Genomic DNA, 27,838 nt, shown 5'->3' on the forward strand with positions numbered 1-27,838 from the left:
GCGTCAACTGCTGCCTATGCCATCACGACCCTGAAGAGTATTGTAGAAAGCAAAATAATTCCATACAATTCAGCGCAGGCTGCAGAGATAATAGCATTGACAAGAGCATGTGAAATTTCTGAAAATGTGAATGTAAACATATATACTGACAGTCACTACGCATTTGGGCTGGTACACAATTTTGGTAGACTCTAGGCTGAGAGGGGTTTTCTAACATCACATGGAACTAAAATTCAACATGGCCCCTTGATAGCACGATTGTTGTCTGCACTCACATGTCCAAAGCGGCTAGCAATAATGAAATGCGAGGTGCATAAAAAAGTAACATGTAACGTTGGAAAAGGAAACGCATTTGCAGACAAAATTGCGAAACAAACTGCTACTGATTTGCATACGAAAATGTTGATTGAAAGGTCAGAAGAAGTGCCCTGTATGATAGAAAATGTGATTGCCACACTCAAAGAGATGCAGGCGGAAGCAAATGCAGATGAAATAAAAGGGTGGCTGAGGGCTCCGCAGAATTAGACGTAGAAGGTTGCTGGGTGGAAAAACAGAATAGAAAGTGGATGCTTCCCAACTCCTATGTAACTGCAATGGTCACCATGGCCCACAGCCCCGCATACATATGTGCTAAGAAAATGATTCAGCATTTGGCTACAGTATGGCAGAACCCACACATTAGAAAAACTGCTGAGAGACTAGTCAATAATTGTATGACTTGTTTGCAACATAATATTGGAAAAGGAACAGCTACTCCGATAGGTAGTTTTGGCCCCCCCTCTATGCCCTTTGAAGTCATCCATTTTGATTTCATAGAAATGGAAATATGTCAGAACCTAAGATAAATCTTAGTGGTGGCATGTGCATTTAGTAAATGGGTGGAAGCATAGCCGCTTAAGGACTGCACAGCAATAAGCACAGCAAAAGTGATGCTAAAAGAATATTTCTCTAGATTCGGCCTGCCACGGGTCATATGGTCAGACAACGGCCCGCATTTCATTGCCGCCGTGATATTACAGATTTGTGCAGGCCTCCAGATTGATAAACGATTCCATTCTGCCGGACACCCTATGAGTGCTGGTCTTGTTGAGAGCCAGAATGGCATCGTAAAGAACAAGATAAGTAAGATCTGTTCAGGGAGTCAATTAAAATGGACAGACGCTCTGCCCTTAGCTTTGTTGTGCATGCACACGTCTGTGCAAGCGAGGGCTGGACTCTCCCCATACAAGATTGTCATGGGGAGACCTGCAAATGTTTGGTGCGCACCACAGCCTAGGCGCCTGAGTGAAGTTGAATACTGTGTGCTTAGTACATATTGTGACATGTTAACGCAGAAATTCCATTTGATTCATCAGCAGGTGCAGGAGGCTATTCCTGTCAGATATACAGGCCTGGGGCATTGTCTACAGCCAGGCGAGTGGGTCCTGGTGAAGAATGTCGAAAGAAAATCCTCACTCAATCCAAGGTGGCGGGGCACTTATCAAATTCTCCTGGCAACGCAGACTGCAGTCCTTGTGGATGGTAGTAAGGCGTGGATCCATGCCACCCACACGAAAAGAATTCCATCGCCACTGAAAGAACTGCCTGATCCAGATGACGAGAAAGAAACAGCTGTCCTTGACTCGAAAGACACGATTGCCAGTTCCCTGCCACAAATTCTGCCTGAGCCTGAGAGAAAGCCTGAAAAGATTGCTAAAGAGGAAAAAGGGCTAAATGTGCCCCAACTTCGCCCAGCTGAATCTGCATTATCACAGGCTGATATAAAGCCTGCATCATCACTTGCTGCATCACAGGCTGACACTGAGTCTGCATCTGGAAGTGCATCTGCACTGTTCATTGATCACACAGTACCGGGAGCGATAAGGTACAACGTACGTTTTAAAAAATCGGAAGTGATCTGATCTTCGTGTTTTGTTTCTGCCTCTATTCCCATCATGCATGAATTGGGAATCGGAGGCCTAGGAAAGTGGAGCATGGGGGCTGCACCAATCTGCATTAATTTGGGAGCACTGGAACGCGGCTTCCCGGTGCTATCTTTGAAAAAAAAATCCATTTGTTGATCACCCCGTGTGAACAAGCGGGGCGCAGATGGTACAAAGGCAATTGAGGTTTGCTATGGAGTCTTTTGAGCAATGTGCGGATGCACGATAAATCTTGCCACATGTTTAGCAATCAAGGCTGCCGAGAACTGGCCTAGACACTTTGCTGACCTCTTCGAACATATTGGGGTTTCAACGGGCGCTGCAGTAAGAATTATTCAAGACGACCATTGTTGGAGAAGAAGAATCACACACAATGCCCATACTTGCTTCTGTTCCCTCCTGCACCAACGCTGATGATGTAATAGATATAGAGATTATAGAAAAATTCTAGAAAGAGTTGCTGTAAGAAATTAATGCTGATGATTGTCATACTTCTGTGTATTCTGTGTACCATTATCCCAATATTATGGTATTTGGAGAGTGTGCATCCATTGAGTTCTCTTTTACCTGCCACAAAAGCACCTGACACAGACGGTCCAGTCCATGTACTCTCTTATACTCTCCCTCCAATAGAGGAAAGACATAGAGACGGTTATGTAATAATACGTTGCTTTTGATCATGAATATGACTCACTCAATCCTGAACAAAACTAACTGCTGGGTTTGCACCCATTTACCCCAGCATGGCGGAAAAGGAATGGGTTGGTATGTACAGCCAATACCCCTTAATACAGCATGCTATGCATCACTAAGTGCACTCTTTTATGGGAAGTGGAATAAGAGTGATACAGGTCAGTTAGATAGAACAAACATAGATGTGTTTGAGAAAGTGGTAATGAAACCTGTAGGTTGTACCATATTTAACAAAGCAAGAGTGATAAAACCAGTAGTAACGCCAGTAGACAGACTGTATGTGCCTTATAAGTCATCTGTAATCACGTTTCACACGAACCCAGTATGGAACAAGGACGTAGTGCACCCCTCGTATAAAATAAATTACAATCCTTGCACTGTTCTATTTTGTTTACGGAAGAAAGGTTCTTATTCAGTAGGGACATTCAATAGATGCATGAATATTGCAGTACTCGAGAGAAAAGAAGAACCAATATATGTAGGTGACCCTGTTTATTTTGTATGTGGAGAAAAAGCTTATCCCTGGTTACCCAGAAATTGGGGTGGGATGTGTCACTTAGGGATCCTTTTCCCCGGGGAATTCCTTTCCCGAACATCAGATATATCGAAATTATCCAGATTTAGGCCCCGGCGGGATGATGAAGCATGATTTATTGCAGGAGACATAGCAAAATCATGTATACCCTATTGGGGCCAAGCAATAAACTCCTGGAATATAAGAAGATTGTCCAGAATTTTAGAAAAAACGATAAATGGTACGACCAATATATTGTACAATATGACCCTAGAAGAGAAGGCAATTATATTAATGACACTTCAGAATAGAATGGCTCTTGATATAGTTTTGGCTGACCGTGGAGGTGTTTGCAAAATTGTGGGGTCAGCGTGCTGCGTATTTGTAAGTGACTCCTCCCCTATGATTTTTGAGGCAATAAAGAAATTACGCATTTTGAGTTCTGATCTTCATCCCCCGATAGGTGGTTGGGAACTAAATATAAGTTCCAGGTTTTGGGAGTTACTACGCTCATGGGGATGGAAACTAGTTGCAATTTTAGGAACGGTACTCAGAATCTTCATGACATGTTGCTGTTGCATACACTGCCTGCCAATTATTTGCTCTGAAATAACTGATGAATGCATACACATGGTAACAGAGAAAAGAGCTCCCAAAGTAGATAGGAATGCAAACTGCGAAACCCAAACTATGAAAGAGTTTATGTCAATTAATATTGCTGATGACGATTACAGTAGTATGAATAGTTCAGAATTAGATACATGGTCCGAAGAAGATGCGATGTATGGTTGATGCTCTTGGCTTACGTCCAAAAGGAGGGTTTGTGAGTCAATAAAATACCCTACCATAGCATAGGTGTTATATTATGTTGGGCGAAAATCAATCGCATCATATGCCCAGCATTGCCAATTCCAAAATCGTCAGCATAACCATAGAGTGTCCATTTTGTTCCCGCAGGATCCGCCATTTGCTTTCTCTTGCCTTTCTGTTAAAATGCTTTGCAAAAATGTATTTAATTTCGTTCTGCTCTTGCATAAAGCAAGGCCACAAGTTACATGTTGAGAGACCAGCCCAGACAGAAATGCACAAGCAGTACAGAAATACATTGTTTTCCTCCCTCACAAGTCCTTGGAAGTGAGCCAAGAGGCATTTAATCACCAAGCCAGGTGTCAGCTGGTCTAGCTGAAGCTGTAGAAACAGGCCGTTAAAGGCATGAATTATACTTTCCTTACTGCCCGCCTTTTTGGGCTCTCTTAGATCAGACTGATCCCTAGTTCACGAATAGAAACTAGAAGATAGCCTGCGTTGGAATGTGTCTCTCCTACGAACAAGGTTTGTTCACTAAACAAGTGCATTATGTTCTCTGTAACAAAGAATCCTGTCTGTGTCTTGCAAACTGCAACTGTTGCTAAATCAAGTAATATAGATTAACAAAGAAACGTCTCAAAAGGTGTCATATTCGTCATAATGTTCAATCACCGAACCCTAGCTAAAGAAGATACATTGTGGGCAGTTTTGATGTGTCACAAACTGATAGTATGATTGTCCTTTTGTATATATGACACTGTTGTAGAATGTTCGCTCTCTTGCGTCTCACAAGGTCTGGGTGACACATGTTGCGAGACGTGAGATCCAGTCGACCAACTGAGACTATTTGCTTTGCAATAAACCCTAGATTTTGGGAATTGAACCTCGTGTCTGTCGTATCAGTTCATGTATGGTGATTGTGCCTTGTTTCCATGTGCGAGGGTCTTCAGGGCCTAGCAGTTCCAAAAAAGAACACAAAGACACCACAATTTTAATTTCATGGGATGCTTCATTATCAGACGCTTATTAAATACATTGATTTCCTTTACAGCTAAAAGGCCTGCCTCTGTCCTGCATGTTAAAGAAAGCAGCCTCTTCTTTAAAGTATATTTATATGCCTACAAAATCAACACCGCCTGCACCCAGAATGCCTTCTCACGTTCAAAGCCAATATTCCAACCTTGCAAAAATGCAGACATGTGATGTCCCATGCTCAGCCCCAGAACATGTCGTATTTTCCAATAAGGCAAAACGTAATGATGACTGCAATCCAATCGATAACTCCTCTGCTGTATCGGTGAGCCATTTGAAGTCACCTGGCTTCGTTTTTAAATGTCACATGCATAAATGCTGCCAGTGTGGTTCCCCTTCGCTATGCTATACACAGTGGGAGGGAGCAGAAATACACAAGGTGGGTGGAGGCAAGAGTAAAGTTATACAAGCAGGACCCTAGCCAAAAACTCCTGAAAAACAAGAAAACTGGCAGTATTGTTAGGCATGTATAAGGAAGCATGCTGATATACTAACTTCGGGAGATGTGTTTGTTGCCCTCATCCAGAAGGATTCATACTTTCAAGTTCCAATTCCTGTGGGGCAACAAAAGCCTCCGACATTTGTGGTGGATGACTTGCATTATCTTCACATGCATTATCTTCACATGCATTATCTGTACCTGCCACTCTTGGGCACCCTTCAATTGCATGTGGCATGTTATAAAATCCCAAATAAATAAATGCCTCAGTTCTGTATCACAAGTCTGTACAAAATGCTGGCTAATGTACTGGTACTTCGCATGTGGTAAAGAGTGCATGTGTATCCTTGTGTAATCATTCCGCTGTATGAACACCCAAGCAGCAGTGCTACACGAGTCAGTTAAGAAGGAAGTTGCTCCGTTTCATGACCTCAAATTCTCCATAAACATTAACAAGTGCACGCTTTGCCAGAATATGCAGATCACATTTCTGTGTTCAGAGGTCAATATCAGACGACCAAGAACAAGACCATCAACGCCTCTACCATTAACTGTTCAAACAATTATAAGCATTGAAGGGTCAGACGCTTCTGCAGGCAGAGAGTTGGGGGCAGATCTCTCTCCTTGGCTGGGGCCTCCCTCTGGAAAAGACTCTCTGCTTCTCTCAAACTTGAGTAGAATCACCACCGGTTCCAGAAGCAACTCAAGATCTTCCTTTTCGCTTCTGCGTCCTCTCCTCCTCTCTCCTGCTGATGCACCTGACTGCTCTGCCCACTGGTCACCTGGTCGCCCTCTGAACTCGGGCCCAAGCTCCTTTATGTACGTTTGCCCTTGCACTGCCTCCAGGCTCACCAGCACTTAACGGTCTGTATGAACTTAAGGGTCTGTATCTGAAAACATAACGTCCCTTCTCTCTGCACTTATGAGCCACCCACTGGCTGCACTTGTGAGTTAACTGCACTTTCCCCTAACCCTACCCCTGGCACTTCTCCCCTTCACTCTTTCCTGTACTTGCGCGATCTGATTGCTAGAAGGCCTAATAAGATTGTTATTTTGTCCTCCCTTGTTTCCCCCTCCTTGTCTTGTCGTGCCTAGAAACACGTGTGCACAGGCGTGTTATACATGCCAAATCATATCATATCATATGGTATATGAGGCAAACACATGCTTTGTTTATCAGCACATGACATTGTTGGGAGAAATTCATCCTGCGTTCATTAGTTGAGTATTGATATATTCAAATGTGGTCCATATGGGTGTCTAGCGAACAGAAATGTTAAACAAACACAGGAAGATGGAATAATACAAAGTGACACTTTCCTCCAAATATCTTTCCAATGTTAAAAAGATGCTGTCAACTTTATAAAGGGGTTACCCATGTATGTGAAGTATTAGGGGTCACTGGTGGTCACTGGTCAACAGCGAAGAAAACGCTTCATATCAATGCACTGCACCTGAGAGCAGTTGGCCCAGTTCCCCCTTTTCCCTTTACAAAAATCCATGAAAGGTATTTGCTAGTGCTCACAGATCTTATGACCACCATTGTCTATATTTCCATATAAAGATACACTCTCAAGAGGATAGCTCAGGGGCAACGCTCTCGCCTTGGAAGCAAGACGACATGGAGCAGCACAGGTTCGATCTACGGGTATGTGCTTAGAAACCATAAATAACCAATTATAATTATACAGGGAAATAGGGATGCAAAAGCTCTCACCAGAAGTTCTGATAGTGATGAAAACAGATACTTTCCAGCAGATCTAGGGGATAAATCACTTTGTGGACGTTTGTGTTCGATTATTGATCTGGAAAATGTGTTATTGATTTCCCTCCAATACCATTGTTGTCTTGATAATATTAACATTGATCATAGTAATAATAATATGAATGATAATACAAATATAGTTGTTATGTCGGAAGGCCTAGGCAGACCATGCAAGATGAATTTGCAGCATCTCTATACCCAGACCTGTTACACCCACTGATGTATGGAGTCACTCAGGGTTCATCCTTGATATCTTTCCAGCGATGCAGGTCAGGCACGCCATCATTACCCAGCATCCCTGCAGTGAGCAGCCTGGGCTCATGAAGTCTAAGAATATGGATGAACATTTCAGACAGCAATGGGTCTACTCTCGGATATTCTATACCACGCCCTACATGTTGTATAGAACCTTTGCCTGTGGCTCCTAAACAAGTTCTTCCATTTCTGATAGTATTGGCTAAAGATGCTCTTCCACTGTCTAGCACTAAAGAACATTTATCAGTCACTGATAGGTGAACGGGGAGACGCACAGAGATTCAATATTCTCTAAGTACGCCAGTATGATTTTTAATGTCCTAGTTAGACAATATCAGCACAAGTGTCCTGTATATTGACAGGAGATTCATGATGTATTTTGCAGGTTCATGGCTTCAGTACTATGCCCAGAAAACAAAGCAATGTACAAGCATTTACTTGCAAGAAACCATTAGCTATGTTTTCTTTAAAAGATATTCTGCACACACTCTAAGGATATCCTATATGTGTTGACAGCTTTTCACGTGAACCAGTCAGTGGGGGTCATTACGACCCAGGCGGTAACCATGGCGATAGTAGCGCCATGGTTGCTGCCGGTATTTTACCGATTCCGCCATGGTGAATGGCGGAATTACCACCCCATTCCAAGGTTGGCGGGGCGGTAATTCCCCATTCACCATTTGTCCTTCCCCATTCCCATTTTTGCCCCCATAGGGCTCAATGGAAATGGGGAAGGTAGTAGTTACGGTACCGCAAATTGCGGTACCGCAATTACCTCCAAGGTCCCTTTGCGGGTCCAATTCTTAACGACTGGTAAAAACCAGCTGTTAAGGTAGGGACCCGCAAGGGGACCTCGTAATTAGGCAGTAAGGGGTTAACGGCACCACCACCTTTTACGGCGCCGTTAACCCCTTACCGCCTGGGTCGTAATGAGGCCCAGTATCTATTCTCACATTTGTCCAAGGGCATGTTGCATACCCACACACTTAAAGGGTATTGCAGTGCCATAGCTAAAGACCAAAGGAGTTCCAAATGGACAAATAATCGCTACTTTACAACCCTCCATAAGGTATAGCAAGGTGGATTGTGTGTAGCATAAAACCATGTTATGCTAAATTAGGACTCGGCGGGTGTGTGTGTGTGTGTGTTAGACTACCAGCCAATCTGGAGGCTTGGAATGGGGTCTTTACCACAAAGTAAATCCCCCGCTCCAAGCCTCCTTGAAAGCGGGAGGCTGCTATCATCCCGACCGGATATTCAGGTAAGTGCCACGCGCTCCCTTTCCACTCCTTCCCCACACCAGCACCCGACCCCAATTTCCACATCCACAGCGGTTCCCGCACAACTTACCTGGCACTCCCTTGTCCCTCGTAGGTGTTGGTAAAACTCAGTGTTCCGGGCACATCTGTATCATGAAAATGGTCGCCATGTAAAGGGAGAAGGGACGACATGTAGTTCCCATTTGCTTACTCACTGGTGGCCCTCTTGGTCTGTAGTTTTTGAAAACTTGAGAAACTTCAAACCTGCCATTTCTCAACTAGAAAAAATAAACTATTAGCATCCTGGTACAATGTGCCGGGATGTTAATAGCAATATATTCTGATGGACGGGGGCTTTACCGGGACAGGAAATGCCGGGCTGACGTTAAAGTCCTCGCTTTGCTCTACTCTGGCTTCTACCTGGCCCGGGTATTACCTCACCCTGTAAAGCCGACACCCATCAGGGTGTATTGTTTAAGTAAACAGTTTTTATTTGAATAGATCATTCAACGAGAGCCAGGGTGGCATCTAAAGCTTTCCACACAAACATTCTGTTGCATTGCAATTGTAAAGCTGCGAGGTGGAAAACTTTGCAAAAACGTACTGCCTCCCTGTGGCTGCTTAAACTAAACTATAACACAAATAAAATGGGCAACTTGATCGAACTGTTTCCATTAGGCCTTCTTGTCCTGCCTTCCTAAGTATATCACTGCCATAAACTTTAGTCAAGCATTTAAAGTTGTAGAAGAAAATGTTGCTATAGTTGTCCATTAATGGTATGTTTAGTAGGGCCTCATGCAACACACCCAGCATCCTGAGGAGGCATCTTTAATAATTGGGTACGGTCCATGCATACACATCTGAAATTGACCTCCCGTGTATCTCAACTACTCATTGGCCGGAAGGTAAATGACCGACATGAAGTGGATCGGCAAATCGGAAAGGCCATTATTGATGTCTACTATTAAACTGCTATTATAGACGCAGTATCAGAGGCGTTGCAAGGGGGGGGCTAGGGGGCTATAGCCCCATATCTTTTGCTTGTTTGCTTGTAGCCCCTGATAGAAGCTCAGGAGCTACAACCAAAAGACTAGCTAGCCCAGAGTCTCTACAGCCCGGACATTAGCGTAGCCCCGGATCTTTTCCAGACCTAGTAACACCCCTGCGCAGTATAGTGAAAGCTACATCAAACTTTACAAAGGAACATTAACAAAATCCGATTTTTGGGTGGGGATTTCCAAGTAGGCTGAAAAATGCACTATTTGGCCTATGATATCTCTTTGATTTTCAAGATTTTGGGCATGCTGCTAGGCCTGCGGCTGAAGCAATGCATGTCGTAAACATTTCACAAATTGCATCATCCAAGCTTGAGATGCTTTCTTTTCAAGGCCAAAGACATATATATATATACATATATATATATGTTTTCGTACATATGCAGTATGCGTAAAGGGCCAAACGATGATCAACCTATACCACAAAACATACACAAACATCCGTATCCACACACATGCAAACACCCAGCCCTGTATACCGACGGACAAAACTATTTTAAAAGAAATGGCGAATTTAAAAATAGCCACGCCCACAAGATGATCGGCCACTCCAAACACTCCGCAGGGCCACCGTCCATGTGCAGCAGGTGTGGATGGGCAAATGCAGTTAAAAATATACCACAAAATGTGAAAACAAATCAAACGCCCTAACACACACACACATACACACAGGAACACGCACGCAAAACACACACAAACATCAGTTCAGTCATGTGCAGTAGCGTCCGGGGGACAGAATGAAATGAAACACATTCTATGAAATGCACAGGATGATCAGCCCCGCCCAACATGCAGCAGGTGCTGCTCTGCATCTGAAGTAGGGTCAGAATGACCAAAATGAAATGTAAAGTTTGATTGCCTAACACCACATTCAATATATTCCTATAAGGGTTGAAGGGGCGAGGCGAAGTAAGGCATGCAGTAATTGATCCACTGCACCCTAAACAAATCTGCCAACATTACCCATTAAAATCATACAATACTATTTAAAAAAGGCAAAGAAATGCCTGGGAAAAACAATTTAAAAAAAGGTGTTGTTAGTACCTATAACAAGTTAAACTCTAGCACCATTGCCAATGTTAAGATTTTACCTATTATCAAACATTAAACATAAAAATAGAACTAACATTGATTGGAGCCATATAGGCGGCGTAAGGTTTTTTTTTTTTGTCAAGATTTGTTGCTGACGTTTAATATTTTATCTTCTACCAATTATTGGGCAAATAATTTGCCCTCTGTCATATTTCAACATTTTTGTATGCATTGGCCTTGCTACCGTTTTCCTATATAACTGAGCTACGTTCAAACCCTCAAAAATAAAATATTAAAGATGAGAGGAAGGGCAGCCTGAAGATCCACTAAAGCTAAAAAAAATATTAAAATATTAGACCATCCACCTGGCCTCAGTGACATGAAAGTGGGCTGTTTTCTTTTAACGCATTGAGCATTGCTAGATAAAGAACCAAATGATGATAACATATCTTCATTCCTTAACATGCGCAAATCATGTAACTATTCAAAATGACTACAGTATTTCTTTCTTAGTGCAATCAGACATGCCTCTCCATTTATGTGAATAATGATCTTTTGTTTCTGCAATGGACAGAAAGCACGGCTGGTATGAGAGTTTGTGCCAATTATGATGAATCCATGGATGGCGTCCCCTCTCCCACAGGGGAGGACCCTTACCATGAGGCCAGGGCGGTGAGGCCACAGTCCAATAGTCCCCCTGTGGGTGGTGCACCTTGGAAGAATCACATGGAGAGGGAAAATCCCTATGGCACAAGGGAGGACAATCCTGAGAGAATGCAGTATAGTCCTCCTAAACCCCAACCTCCCTCGCCCTGTTATCCTATACAAAGTACAACAGCCCCACACACTTCCATGTATGTCTGCAGAATAGACAGTTTCTTGTCCCTAGGAAACACTGAGACAAGGAAGAATAGGGAAACCTTCACACTGTGACGAAGAAGAGGTGCAGAGTAATGTGGATTACTCCAGAGAACTGTTGCAAGGGCACTAGTGAATTTGTATCAGCCAAGTGTGCAGAGCAACATAAAAAAGATAAGAAGGACTTTCTAAGGAGAGGGAACCAGGAGATTGAAATTCCAGTAGCAGTGGAAGGACCCGGACACTGAGAACAACAGGAGCGGGACACTTGCCCATCAGCAGATGCGTTCCCAATACCTCTATGGTGAATGGGAACCCGAGAAAAGCAGAGGTCTGGGCATCCTGCCAGATGGAAAAGGCTGGAGCGTGTGGAGAAGCTGAGTCGCCCAGTCCAGAAGCAATGAACCGCTGTGAAGCTGCCACAGTACCTGGAAGCAGCAGAAGGAAACTGAGAAGGCTCAAAGCACCTGCAGACAACAAAAGACTGCCAGAGAAAACGGAGAGGCTGGGACGCTTGGTGGGATGGCTAAAAGGAGGGAGAAATACAAAGGACGGGTCGGGACCCAGCCCAAGATGTAAGCCTCCGAATAGATCTTCACAGTCGCAGTATCTGGCAGCCTAGAGAATGAGGTAGATGTAATTGTAAGGCAACTGAGTCTGAGTCTGGGACCCGTACCCACAATACCAATCAAGTCCTCCAAGAAGATCTTCATATCACAGTACCTGGCAGGCTAGTATATCAGGTGAACAGAATCATAAGAGTAACAAGTGCGTGTCTGGGACCTGCATCCACAGAGAGAATCAAGGCCTTTAAGGAGATCCTCATAGTCACAGTACCCTGCAGGATAGTATACCAGGTTAGCTGTGACTCAAGAAAGCCTAAAGAAGACTAGAAACCACAGTCAAGAACACTGAAAAGGGCAAGTCAGTAAGTTGCAGTCACATGAAGATTAAAAGCCAGAACAATCGTTAAAGTCACAACACCTGGCAGGAGTGCACCACGCTAACTGTGAAAATAAGGATTAAGAAAGGGAAGGAAACCAATAACCTGTGAGAACATTGTGCTAACAATAATTATACTAGTCGACACACCTGGATGAAAAGTAAACCAGGTTAATTGGGGAAGAGACTGGAAACAAACTAGGGGAAGGGAAACATAACCCCTAGAACTTTAGGGACCTTGCAGAAAGCCAAGAGTAAGGAACCCCCTCTTGGCAGTGTGGGAATCCGATGTCCTGCTGGGAGAGGTTATCAGTTGCTTTGCTTTGGAAGTAGTTTTTGCACCATTTTGGAACTTTACTTTATGGAGAAGAACTTTTGAATCACATAAGCAGAAGAAGACTCCCTTGCACGTTAGCTTGAGTTGTTAGTGTGAGGGCCTGAAATAGGATTTTTACACTACGGTGGACTTGTTTTAATTTGACATACTGACAGCCCCATTAGAGTATTTTGTAGAGGCAGGGAAACCCCTCCTAGTTTTAGGGAGAGGAAGGCATTTCCCCAACCGCTTAATAAAAGTCTATAACCACCAACATGTCACCACTGTCTAGAACTCTTACTTCCACACCCTTACATACCCTAATGACATTTATGCATTCTTCCTCTTCCGTGGTGACTGGTCAATTGTTTAATTGAAGGGGCATAAATAGTTTCCACAATTATCCCACAGCGACCAAGTGTAGTGTGAGAGCCTGAACTAACCAATAGAGGCTTGCTGGGGGTCTCCTCGATTCCTTTTTGGTTTAATAATGGGTTAAAATGGAAAGAAAAATGTAATAAAAAGCCACATGGTTTGCAATTGGTTTTGTAGGGTAACTTAGGAAAAACTCCATTAGATGCAAGTCAACAGTGCACAGGAGCATTCCCCCAACGAATTTTCATGATGTCTTTGCCACAATATATGCCAGTATACATAAAATTTCATGCTGGATGTGCCGCTACATTTCCATTCTAGCTGCACCAATACATGCCAGTATTCCCATATAATAACATACTCATGTTTGCTTTGCACATAATGCCAGTAATGATATTATAAGAAAACATGCCCACAGTGGTTGTGCCAATGCATTGCAGATTCCCCTGCAAAAAAACATACTCTTGTTGGTTCTGCTATTAGAACGCAATGCAGCCATATACAAACGTGTCCAAACTGGCTGCACAAAAAATGCAAGTCTCACCACATAATAATACATGCTTACATCATCAGAGATACCCAGTAAAAATGCCACGTCACAGTAAGAGACTGGCTGAACCAAAATGCCAGTCTAGCCATATGATAACACATATCATGATTGCTTTATCATGAATGCCCAGTAAAAAATGTCATGCCAAAAATATAAAGAGCTTAAATGGCTGCAAAAAAATGCCGGTTTAACCACGTGAAAATATATAACATGCTTGCTTTATCATAGATGTCGAGTAACAAAATTCCGGGCTGAAGTAGGAAAAAGTTAGACTAGATGAACCAAATTGTCAGTCTAAACATGTAAAAACATGTATCATGCTTGCTGTATTATAGATGTCCAGTAAAAAAATTACCAAAGAAGCAGCTAGACTGGCTGCACCGAAATCCCACTCTATTAACATAGTCTTATTATGCTTGCATTAGCATAGATGCCTAGTAAGAAATTGCATTATTAGTAAAAAATAAGTGGCCCAGCGCAAGCACTCAAGCGCTCCCCGCATACATTCATGCAGCATTCACTCATCATTCACTTGCACACTCATACACTCTCATCATATGCTTACTCACACACACACACACACACTATATTCCTCTCACCTTCAGCCTGAGTCCATACCCTGATCCTCACTGCTTGCTGGCCTCCAAGGGAACACAGACACTTCTTGGCTCTCATGCCACATGAACAAGAAGAAGGACACAGTGAGTGATTCCTGGTTCCTGCACATTCGTGCAGGAACCAGAGGGCTACCAAGACACTGGCCCAGGCTGTCGGAATGTGTCCCCTCGCACATTCAGAGGTGCAGTTCCCCAGCCTGCATCCCAAATGGGCTATGAAAGTGTGAGGAAGCAAAATACCCTTGTGTTGCCGCCACGGAGCAACAGAGTGCTTTCTCTATAAGCAAGGATTTGCCCATTTACAATAGTTTGCCAGTGGCACTGCACATGCTCGATGAACGGATATTGATCAGCTGAAGCATAATACCTCATTTGTTTAGGCGTTTTTCTGGAGCATAATGCTTTAAGTTGGGACATACTAACATTCCTGGCTCTGTTTCTCGTTTTAAGAAAGGGTGGAGATATACTTGTTTATGTGTGGCTATAATGGGAATGGGAGGCTGCTAATGATCTTTATCATATTAATTACCATGATTTAATCTGAGTATTTATGAGTTTATATTTGGATTTTAATTTGATTTTGTCTAACATGAGGCGACACGTTAGTGTTGTGTTTGTGTATGAATACCTAATGAAATAAACAAAGCAATACCAATAAAATGACTGTTTGGCTTTTTGTGAATAGAGCTGCCAGGATACTTCTCTAATGCCAAGTAGTTGTACTGTTGCACTGTGTTGCCATCTAGTGCATAATTTCTGAAGTATTGGGAATGGCATCCCTGTCTAGACTCCTGTAAACTCAGCTGAAGAAGTGTTGCTCTCCTCACTACATGGACAGAGTGGACTTGCCGCTACAGCACAGTAGAGGGTAGATTACAGCTCCTCCGTGTTCTCAGAATGCAGATCTCTGAATGGACTGCATGAATTCTGGCTATCCTGCCTCTGCAAGCTTCCCAAAAGGTCGCTCTGCTCCTCGACAGAGATTACGTGGCTCAAGGGAGAGACTTAAACTGAGCAACAGAAATGCACCGGCTCTTTGGAGGAAGGCCTGCAATAATGATCAATTAATATCACATTTTATATTGCACTTCATGTCAGATTCCTCCAGCTGATAAGCAGGTCAGTGTCAATGTCTTCCAGCGTTAAATGTACTGGCGCTATCCACATCGGCTTGATAAAGGGAAGAGCAGCCCTGCTGGGATTCAAACGTGTGTCCTGCTGCCTAGAGACAGTCCCCAACTTGCTAAAGTAACTTGTCTGCTGGAGGCTCTCCTTCCCAAAACTCAGCCTGGGAATTGGGGAAAAGGGCCAGGTGGCCTATAGTTCCGGAATACAAAGGAAGGACGCACACAGCTCATAAGTCTTGACTTTTAGCTACACAAATAGTTGTGATTAGCTGGTAGCACTTGCTCAGTAGAGACACTTCCTGGCTTCAGGCCAATCATCTCACCTTCTATAACAGTATCCTTTTATAGTGAGCTTCATGCCAGACCCCTTAACCTTCAGAGTGCTGCCTTAATAGGTGTTGTTATCCACTTCCATTTAATTGTACAAAGGTGATCGACTTCAGAAGAATTAGAGGCTGAGCTGGCGCTGCCAAGATTGAAACCTTTGTCCTGCATTATCATCGAAAATATTTAGAGCAAGCACACAACTTTCTGAGCTCCCTTACTGGCTATCATACCACCCAGCCGTTGACAGTGTGCACCTTACCAGGCAGCCAGTACCAGGCACCCAGTACTATACTTGCAGCTCACCTGTGAATAGGGGTTGAGGCAGCATCTCTGCTATAGCCTGGGCATGCAGGAAAAAAGTACCATCACAGCCTTATTTCGGAAAGAGACCTGCTGTGTTTTCTCGCATCCTGAAAGCATCAGCAGTTCGCTTTCTCACAACACCATAACGTGTGGACGCTACTCCCCACGCGCCTTTTTACAATACCAGGCACCTAGAACTCGCAAACATGCTTCACTGGGGAGCAATCTCCCGAGGAACCTAAACTCTAGGGATGTTGGAACTATTTGCCACAGACGACCTGCCTGTACATCGTCCCCAGAGTATCACACCTTAGCATTGGGAACCATTTGCTTTCTGCAGCCAGCCACCCTTCCATCTGCCTCCTCACTCTCCTTGCCTCTCCCCACTTTGATGATCATGTGTCCAAGGATGGATGGTTGCATGGGTGAAGCGTTGGTCTCTGAGCGTGCTGCCCTGCACACGTTTGAATCCTGTGGCAGTGACCCGTGGTCCACAACTCAAGTACCACCAAAAACATATCAGATAGTAATCATATCTGTTAATACAGCACGTCGAATCTGGGGGAGTCAGGCATGAAGCACTATATAAGAGACACTATATTATTATTACTTTCATCATCATCGACCCTACTGCTCCATATACGGATGGCAACAGCCACCGTTTACATGTAAACGGTAAACTCACAGCCTTCTCAAACCGCTTTGACTCTACTTTGAGAATAAAATGTTTTCGATGAACTTGTCATGTGTTAAAATTGTAATGAGATGAAAAAGTAAAATGTTGTAATTGTAAACATTACATTGCTATTGCGAATGGAGTACATTTCATCATTGCGTGCAGCTGAGATATGCAGGCTATACTGTGGCCCACAGTGCGGACATGGAGGCGGTGGAGCAGGATCGCCCCAGAAGATATAATCTTACACAACCTAAAATGGTGCAAGAAGACTGAACTAACACAGCTAATAGCACGACCGATCGCAAAGAGTCTTTAAAGACTTTCAAGACAGTACTGGGCCTCATTACGAGTTTGCCAGTACTCTTATGAATGCAAACATATATTTCCCCTCTATATATGGACTTGTAGGTAGGGCCGCTAGTAGCTTGTTACCCTCTCTGGCAATTAAATGACACATGGTATCTGGTGATACAAATGATAATACTGTCACACATCGAGCACGCATGGACATATCTGAACATATGTAGTCCTCTGTAACATCATAGAGGATCAGTGGCAATGGAAAACAAGCATTGGCGATGCCAACAGTTTGGGCTTCTGTGTATGAATGGGAAAGGCACATGCCGGACACAGCTATAGTGCCCATCCATTTCACACCAGCTGGTGAGACACTACACAAACTCACTGTCCATACCGAGCGGCGCCACATTCCAACACATTACGCTTGCAGGCACACACTACCACTACAGCACCACTCATGACCAAACAGTATACCACGCCTTACCCATACATGCCCAATATTTTATCTCCACAAATCATTAGAACGTTCCTCAATCAATTGGACACATTCGCAATTCATAACTTGCAGATTTCTTATTTCATAATCTCCTTTTTACTTGTGATCCGTTTTTGACAACTTCAAAACACTATACTGACCCAGCATGTCACACCAACACATCATTACGCTGACGTTACGGCATAAATACCAGTTTCTAATATGGCGGCCGGGATCGTAAGTACAACATCACTGTCCATTGCGTCCAGCAGGCCTGACTCGGCCACACAGGTGAGTGTCCCTACTGTCCTCCCCCCATTGTCACATGGCACCTTCAATACCTTCAGCTTTGCTTATCCAATTTGCAGCGCCCTCGCGCATTATGTCACTCTCAGACAGTCATTTTGCCCCCGGTACCATCAAGGGAAACCTTGTTCTCAACAGACGGCCGGCTAACGGCCCATGCCATACCTATTCTATAATAAGCTTTACACTGGTCGACCATCCGTAAACTAGCCATGTGACAACAAAAAAGATACAATAACCCCGCGGTATATCAATATTTCAATACGAACACGCAACTATCACAATGTTTAAACTCTCACCTGACATCTTAATACTTAGGGAGCCGCTGCAATTCAGACAGACGCCCAGTCACCTGGGGCACAAACGCTCACCCCACACTTATTAGCTTGTACCATACGCTCCAGAATGTTTACCAGGCCAGTGGTCAATAGTGTACCACGTATTGCAACGAGATATACTGATCACAAATTAGACGAGCGCCTGGCTACCCGCGGCACCACCATTTATCCAGCACTCATGAGCTGGTTTCATGAATTCTCCAAGTGTAACCACCAGCATGGTTCTTTATAAGACCACCAGTGGCCATTGTACCACAAATTGGTACTAGATATATAAATGTACTTTACATAAGCACTACGGAACTGCACACTCCATTAGGCGATCACCTATTAGCACATGCAGGCTCTTACAACTCACCAACCCTTGATTATCTGTTCTTGCCCAGAACTATTGCATCGAGATCCTATCTCAAGACCTACTCGCACTACCGAACTCAGCCATATACCATTCCTACAAGCCCTCGCAACCCCAGGGCCAATAGGGATGGTATCCAGCGAAAGCAGGCAAGTGCCATCCACTCATTATAGGTAATGACATGGGGTAACAACCTATTAGCATTGACAATTGACCACCTGCCTTCCATACACAGGGCAGCACATCAGCAGAGATTAATCTGAATCTCACATCATCGTCTTCAGCGATGACTCTTTAACTCAAACCACTTGGTAAAAACCCACTGAAACACCATTTCATATACATGTGACAAACAGCACACTTGGCCTCATATCCTTTGTAAACAGCTAACCAATATAACTTTGTATTTTCTTCCCTTCCTTCCCTGGTCCATTGTCTGTGTGAATATGATTGTTATCCAAACACTGACCATGGGTCCATGGGTCATAGTTATAAGTTATAATTACAATTGTTTATTTATAACGCGCTTAATACCCAGAGGTTTCTAAGCACGGACCCTGGGAGCGAACCTGTGTTGCTCCTTGTTGTCTTGCTTCCAAGGCGAGCGTGTTGCCCCTGAGCTATCCTCCCGAGACGAGGCTAACATATGAATGCCTATATTAAATGCCATCATGTAATATGATAATGACCGTTGTTCTCTATTGTAATGTTGTGACAATGCTCACCAACACACTTACATCATGCACCTTACTTCTGATTCCTACTCTTGGATTCACTACTTTGTGCATAATATTAATGCCTATCCATATTGTACTATGACACAATATTGCTCACAACCTTGAAAAAGACACAGGAGGCACAAAATACGTGTTGGCTGATATTTCAATTAAAACAACATCTATGATCAACTTCATCTGAATGGACTACTTCTTATAAAAACATTCAATCACTGTGGAACGTATTGCTTATCAAGTGCCTAAGTGATCAAGGTTCTACCTTGCTTGTGTACAACCCAATTTGAGATGTAAGGGCGCAGTCTCTTTAGAACCCCATCACTGGCAGTAGGGTCCCACTCATAGTCCAATGGATCAGCCCAGTGATCTAATTAACCAAGTGCCCTAGCTCCACTTCCCACTAACCTGAGGATAGTTAAACTACTTGGGGGAGCAGTGGGTGTGCCATCCTCACTGTGCCTCTCTCTACAACACATTTTGGGTTCTTCCTTTTGGTCTTCTTGGCCACCTTGTCGCCAGTGTTGTAAGGTGCTCCAAAAAACTTGTCTCAGTAGAAGTGAGAAAAGCTTGGAGACAAAGTTCAGAAACTTGAACTGCTTTAATGTAAGAAGGAGAAGAATAGACGTCCCTGAGAGGGAGATCAACAGAATTGGAATACTGCTAGAAACTCGTCTCAGTAGAAGTGAAGAAATCTTGGAAGCAAAGTTGATAAACTTAAACTGCCTTAATGTAAGAAAGAAAATAATAGACATCCCTGAGGGGGAGATGAACAAGACAGGGATACCACTACCCTGGGAAGTGGGGACATTTAACCCTGAATCAAGAGTCAAAGAGTGGAATACAAGAGAGAAAGAATGTAATGAACTGACGGCAGATAAGCCACAATGATAAACTACAAAACAAATTAGGCCAGGAAAAGCTGAACTAGAAGTCTCCAGAAAACACGAATCATCCAGGAAGCTATACTTGGTCCAGCTTATGCAAAGCCTCTTAAGAGTGAACTAAGGATTCGACCAGAGTAAAAAAAGCTGTTTATAAAAAGCAAAGTAAAGTCCGCAATCTCATGAATGAACTATACAACCTTATAAGAAAAGTCACAAAAGACTATTTAAAAACTGCATATTAACAAGAAGACTAAAGACTAATAAGAGAAGTGCATGAAGCATACATCAGGAGAAGGGAGTCATTCTCCTGACCTTAGTTTGTTAAGTTAGTGGTAGGATCAGTTAGCATTAGCTTTTGGACAGCAGCCACATTCCTTTTGGACATTCACAGATGACTGATGAGCACCTTAGTTATTCATATAGGTAGGGAATAACCCATAGCGTTAGGCAGAGTTATGGCTTCATATTATTATTTAATAAATACATTGTGCAAATGTCCTCCGAGATTTTGCGTCCTTCTTTTGATCTGCCACACCTGATTAAGACATTTGTATTACACTAGTAGTTAGTTTACAGTTCTAATTAAGTCATTAACTCTCTGAAGACTTCTTTGAGAAAACACTGGCAGACACTTTGGGTCTCATTACGAGCATGCCAGTTCAGTAACAACGGTGCCGGTAAACCTACCGGCACCATTGTTACCGGACCAGCACACTCTGAGTCTGTGGGTGGCTGCCATCCCGCCCGCCAGATCTGACCTGGCGGGCGGGACGGCACCCGCCCACAGACTTTCCGGGAAGCACCGACACCGTTATTAACGGTGCTGGTGCTTCCGTCATCCCCATTCCGATTGAGTCCTATGGGACTCAAATGGGGATTTACATTTTTCCGGCGCCTGACTTTCAGGAACACGGGGGTCGTAATCCCCTGGTGTTGATGTGGAGCAAGGAGCAAAAAAAAAATTCACAACTCCGGTGGCGGCCTGCCAGTTTTTTTTTAAAATAACATATTTTATTGAAAGTTTTTTGAACATTCATACAACATACCAACTGTTTCCCCCCACCCTCCGTCTCCCTTTGCCGGGTTGATCGCCGATCTGTTCGTCTCTTGCCACTCTGTACATCACCTGTCCAGCAATATGTTCTTTGCCATGTCCATGTTGTGCTCCTGCGCTTCCCGCTCTCCCATCCCTCAGAGCGATCTCAGGTCACACGTTCTTCCCATTTATCCCCGATTTTTGGGGCCTTTGCCGGGCATCCACGTGCTGTATAAATTCTGGGCCTGCCAGTTTTACCAGCACGGCTACCACCAGAGTTGTAATTAGGCCTTTTGAGTGCAGAGTTTGATGGCAAGTCTTGATTAACGCAAGGTGAAAGAGTTCGCATCAGGAGGTGTTTTGGGTGGGGAGTGGCAGGAACTGGATGGGACTGGCCATAGGTATTACCATGGCAATAGTCAGTCAATCGGTGGGCAGATAATCACACAACACTATTACTAGGTGTACCTCACACACAGAGAGCTGTTATAAGCGAAGTTTATTTTTAATCTTCTTAAACAGGTTTTATACAAATAGGCCCCAAGCTACATTACTCACTGCTAGCCTTTTCTCTCTCTTCTCCAACCAACTCTCTCTCGCCAACTGGTTGTCTCATAACATTCTCCCTCCCACATTCCAATAATAAATACAGAACAAAGAATGCATGCAAGAGTCAACTATATTTGTACCCGTGGAAGGGTGGCTGGAACAGTGGGAGCTGTTTCCAGCCAGTCAAGGCCCTTCCTGGGGTGGCAACATCTTTTTATTTTTTGTGTATGGAGGCAACATGGAGTCTCTCCCTGTTGCCTCCTCACCCCCTCCAAAACATGATTGTAGAATCAGATACCAGGAACCCGGCATCCTCTCTCTCGTATTTGCTTATTACCACAAGATCTCTGATTAAGACATTGCAGACTGTTTGCTTGATAAGGACCTTTATTTATGTGCAAGTACGGAGACCTGCCTGCATGATGTGGCAGGCCCGGCTCTAACACTTTCCATTCCCGATGGCTATGAAATACTCAGAATGGATTGTCCATCGGGTGCGGAGGGGGTATTGCACTGATACACCAAGCTTGTTTTAAAATACACGCAGTGAGATTGGAAGTGAAAAATGATTGTGATATTTTGAATGCAAAAATATTGATAAACCCCAACACAACTACTGACATTGTTCTTATCTTTCGCCCGCCCACCTCTATGGCGAATGTTCCTTCATACTTAGCTGACATTCTGGCCTCACACCAGAAACCTTCATCCAAGATGGTTCTCTTGGAGGACTTTAATTTAGACTTAAATCTGGCATCTAGCACAGATGCAACACTCTCCAGCGTGGGCGTCCGACATCTTGTCTTTGAGGCAACCCATATCAAAGGCAGAACACTGGACTGGGTGGTCAGTCTTAATGTGCTGATCAATGACATAAATATAATCCTCTGTCCATGGTCACACCATATTTTGATACACCACAACCTGGTTTGTGCCACACAGTGCAAAATAATTAAACCAGAGCTGGTAGGCGAAGCCGGGTCCTACACTAAGGCCTGTGACCAAGGTTCCTGTCTCTCCCTGTCTACCCTCGGCTGCCCCTGCAATGCGTACAAACCCTGCTCTGAAGTCACCTACACCCGCATCACGTCCGTATGGTCTGAGGGTCAAGGTACATCCATTCATCCAGACCGATGAAGTAAGACCACAAACATCCCTCTCACCATGCTCATGACCACCCCAGTGCCACCATCTGCTAGTTCACTCGCCCCCGATCATCCTAGGCACACACTAGCCCCATATATTCTATTGGCTCACTTTGGTCCTTTGACGAAACCCACCTACTTCCTACCCACCAGCTGATACCAGCTGCTTACCCTTGATCCCCCGCTACCAACCTATCCAAGCCGTCAATCACCACAACCTATCCTGCCTGCTCAAGCTTTGCCAGCCCGCAAGTGGTAAATAATGCTGCCGGCTCCCCTGCTCACCCTCTCTTGGCCACCTCGCATCAAGTACAAATGCAGCACCCTCCTGGCATCTGCTCTGCCTTGCACTTCAACCGCGGTCTCCTTGCTCACCACATCGACGACAGGAATCTTCATGAACTACATTATCTCACAACATTGACTGCACACTGAAACTCTAAGCATAATATTTGCTATTGTTACATTGCTAATGCTAACACTGTTTGTATGACTCATTGTATGTTTAATACAACTGGTGATGTTGACCGCAATATGTCGATGCTCTGCAATACTGTTTTTAACCAATGTACCACTGCACACGCTGTCTCTTAACTTACCCCTCATGCCAACCAATCTTCAAAACTTACCGTAGTTGCCCCAATTCCTGTTCCTCCTGCTCATCCCCCTACTAAACTGGCCACAGCCAACCCACCCCAGCATCACAGCTACACGGCCAATACTTTACCCCTGCTCCCCTCCCTTGGTTACCTGCCCTGAATTGGATTGGTTCCCCAACACCACAAAGTAGCCTAACTACCCCCTCCAAACAGCCAGCACAACCTACCAAACTCACCAAACCTAGACCGCATATTCCCAATGTTCTCGACTCCATGAGCACCTGGCACCCTGCCTGAGCCCAACCCGACTACACTGACTATGCTCCAGGCTTCCAAACCCCCTTCCCCAGCCTGAGACCAAACTCCCAACTCCCTCTATCCCCCTGAAGAGCACCAAGCACCCTGCCTAGGCTCAGCCCATCTACACAGATTCTGCTCCAGGCTACAGAGCCCCCGCCCACCTCCAAAAGACCAAACACAACTGCTCTGAGAATCCCAACCCCCACTGCAACTACCATCCTACCAATCATCCCCAACACTCCCCCCACCTCCCCTAAATCCTTTGCTTGCGCATTGGTCAATGCCCGCTCCACCTGCGCCCACACCTCTGACATCCAGGATCTTCTACTAGCCAACAACTTGGATATATTAGCCATATCAGAAACTTGGCTACATGAAGCAACAGGACACCTTCTATTACTGGATCTACCCACCAGGTATTCCATCCTACGTGCTGCCCGACAAGACAGCCAAGGAGGAGGAGTTGCAATCATCTCCAAATCCACCCTCCCCATCAAAGCCTCCCCTCTCCAGAGTCTCCCAGGCTACAAACTCCTATTGGCCAAGATTGAATCTTCCCCTCAATCTACCATCAATATACTACTTCTTTAATGCCAACCCTCCCACACGGGCGCTCCTGATTCCGACATCCCCCTACTCATCGCCCCTCTCCTCAAGCCTAGCACCAAACTTATACTGCATGGAGATTTCAATTCAGGCTTCAATGATCCCGCTGACCAAAAGGCCATCGCTCTCACAGCAATCCTTGAAGAGATGAACTTCATTCAACTGGTCGTCTCTCCAACCCACGAAAAAGGTAGAATCCTTGACTGGTTACTTTCCTGCAACACACTCCTCCAAGTTATATCTATTAACCCCCCTCCCTGGTCAGATCATTCATTAAACTGCGTCACAGTGACTACCGCCACCAAAATCACACTCACTACTGGGGACCACCCCCTATCACTCCCAGACACACCCGCAAACTCACAGCCGAGCTATTAGCCTTTCTATTTTTGCCTTCCTCGTCTCTGCACCAGGCAACGCTACCCTGAAGATATCCTAGTGGCATACAACACTGCACTGCTCACTGCACTTGACAAACTTTTACCTCCTGCAAAAAAAGAAACCCCAGAACGGGTACACTGACGAACTAGCTACCCTCTGGAACCAAAAATGCACCCTTGAGCCTCTTTGGAGAAAAAACCCACATCTATCAAATAAGCTGCTCTCCATCGCTCAGCCAGCACCTACAGAACAGCCATCATTGCCCCTAAAGTCAATATCTATAACAATAGAATCACTTAAGCAAGTTATAACATTAAAGAGCTTTTCAAAATCCTCAGAGCTTGAAACCCCGCCCCCTAGGGACAATTTCCCCAAAAATAAAGCACGCTGTTCGCTCATCCAATCAGCCCTTGTCACCAAAACTCAGAATCCCAGGGATAAAGCCATCCTCAAAAAGTCCCACCTACCTCCTACACCGCTCATCCCCTGGGTAAGCACCACCCCTACCTCAACCAACTCTCCACAGTTTCAATTCTATGCTGTCACTCCATCTGAAGTCCTCACTACCATCCAGCATCTGAAAGCCTCCAATGGCTCTGGAGACATATGCCCAGCTCACATCGTTAAAATGTGTGCAGAACCCCTGGCTCCGACCATAGCCAGCTCCATTAACACATCCTTCAAATCCAACTCAATTCCTGACTCTGTCAAAGGAACCTGGGTCAACCCACTTCTGAATAAACCCTCCCTAGAACCCACCATCCCCACTAACTGCCGCCTGATTACTACAGTACCCTATTGCCTCGAAATTCTGGACCGCAATGCTTACTTGCAACTCCAAATCTACCTGGAAAACCAGAACCTATTAGGTTCCTGCCCATCAGGTTTCAAACCCAGACAGAGCACTGAATCTTTCATCCTTGACTAAAGATCCAGCTTGACCACATCAGAGACAATGGGGAGCTTGCCATTCTCCTCCTATTGGATCTCTCTGCAGCTTTCTATTTGGTGTATCATGTAATCTTATGCCAACACCTCACTGCTACCTTCAACTTTTCCCCAGAAGTATCCTTATGGATCATATCCTTCCTACCATGAACCGCCAGGGTCTTTGTAGGCTCTGAAGCAGCTGATCCTATCCCTGTCGCCCACGGGATCACCCAAGGCTCCTGCCTCTCTACTACCTTGTACAACATGTACACCAAACCCCTCTTTGACCACCTGGATAGTCTTAACATACTGCTCACCAACTTTGCAGACGACACGCAGGTCCTTCTTAAAATTACTGGCAATCACGAGATTGACTCTACCAACATTCACCATATCTTCAGCATCATCCAGGCACGGATGGCTACCCATCATCTTTGCCTGAACAATGATAAAACTGAGCTCCTTATTGTGGGCTCTCCACACCGCCACAAACACTACAGTCCTGCTTTCACCTCCTTCTGCATCAACGGTAACATCATACCAGTTTCTGCCCACATCAAAACACTAGGTATTTACCTCAACGCAGAACTAAACATGCAGAATTTTAAAAGCAATTGCCTCCTCTGCTTCCTACTCCACTAAACTTATCAACCTCTCCAGAAAACTCCTCACCTCTAGTAATTGACTCACACTAGCTAGGGCCATCATAGATAGTAAATTGGATTACTGCAACGCCATCCTAGCAGGCACCTCAACCAAAAACATCAACAAACTCCAACTGTTACAAAATAAAGCACTCAGAGCAGTCTGGGGCCTGAAACACTCTGTTCATATTTCATAAATCAGACTGCAGGTACACTGGCTCCCCATCAAAGCACGTATCAAATTCAAACTCCTTACCATCACCTACCGCTGTCTTCACAACACTGCCCCCACAACTCATCAACCACATTTCTAAGAAACACACCACTCGGAATCGCCGCTCCTCCTCCACTTCGGCCCTGTTCACACCCATATGCACCAGAAAGAGAGCTGGGGGCTCCAGCTACTCGCTCTTCCAAAAGAAAGTAAAAACAACCCTGTTTAACAAATATGTCTGACTCTTGCCAGGGCCATAACATGCTTGTCCGAAATGCCTACTTTACCTACTCTGTACCGTTTTGTTAGCGCCGAGATACCTCCGGGTCTTGGTCGCTACTTATAAATTAAATAAATAAATAATGACAATCACCTTTAGGAATACACGGCAGCTTGCTGCTTCAGCACTTGCCCCTTTTCTGGAAACCACACTTAATGAGCTACCTAACGCATGCACGACTGATGCAATAGCTGATGCATATTACACCATGTTTGAGAATGCTGTCAATACCGTGGCACCCGAAAAAACATGACATATGATAAAAAGGGAGATGAAAAAGCTGGTAATCTACCAAAATCCAAAATTTAAAAGTGGCGAAGCCCAAAGCTTTTGAGTGATGGAAAGCCATCAATTGACAGATCTATTCAGGATGCCATGAATGATAAGATTACAAAGATACGGGAAGGCATCCAGGCATCCAGGCAATTGATGGCAGAACTGGATATCATAAGGTCCAAGTTGATGATCTGATTTCTAGCTATCTATCTTATTTTTCAGATATAACCTGCAGCTATTGAACTCAAATTTAATGTCAGTCGTGAGAGAATGAAACTAGTTAGTAAGACTAGTCTCTGTGTGGTAGGCTGGAATTTTCCAGTAGAACTGAATTTAACCAGTTTTAGACACCGGGACAAGCACTGCAGCCAATCAGGTTGCTCGATCACAAGCTGAATCTCACAATCCAAGCACATGATCTGAGCAAGGTAAAAGCGGCCCGGTCCAAAAGCCACCTCACCTCACCTCACCCCCCACCTCCCTGCCACTTAACTCTGCGGACCACTGCACCGTTCTTCTGTCACTTTGGGGCTAACATAGAAATGGAACAGGGGCTCCACAACGAACCCCACCCTTGATTTCCATGGCGGCCATCATGAGTGAGTATTCTGTTCAATAA

This window comes from Ambystoma mexicanum, chromosome 7q (genome assembly GCF_040938575.1).
Source record: "Ambystoma mexicanum isolate Mex_15411 chromosome 7q, UKY_AmexF1_1, whole genome shotgun sequence".
Taxonomy (NCBI): Eukaryota; Metazoa; Chordata; class Amphibia; order Caudata; family Ambystomatidae; genus Ambystoma; species Ambystoma mexicanum.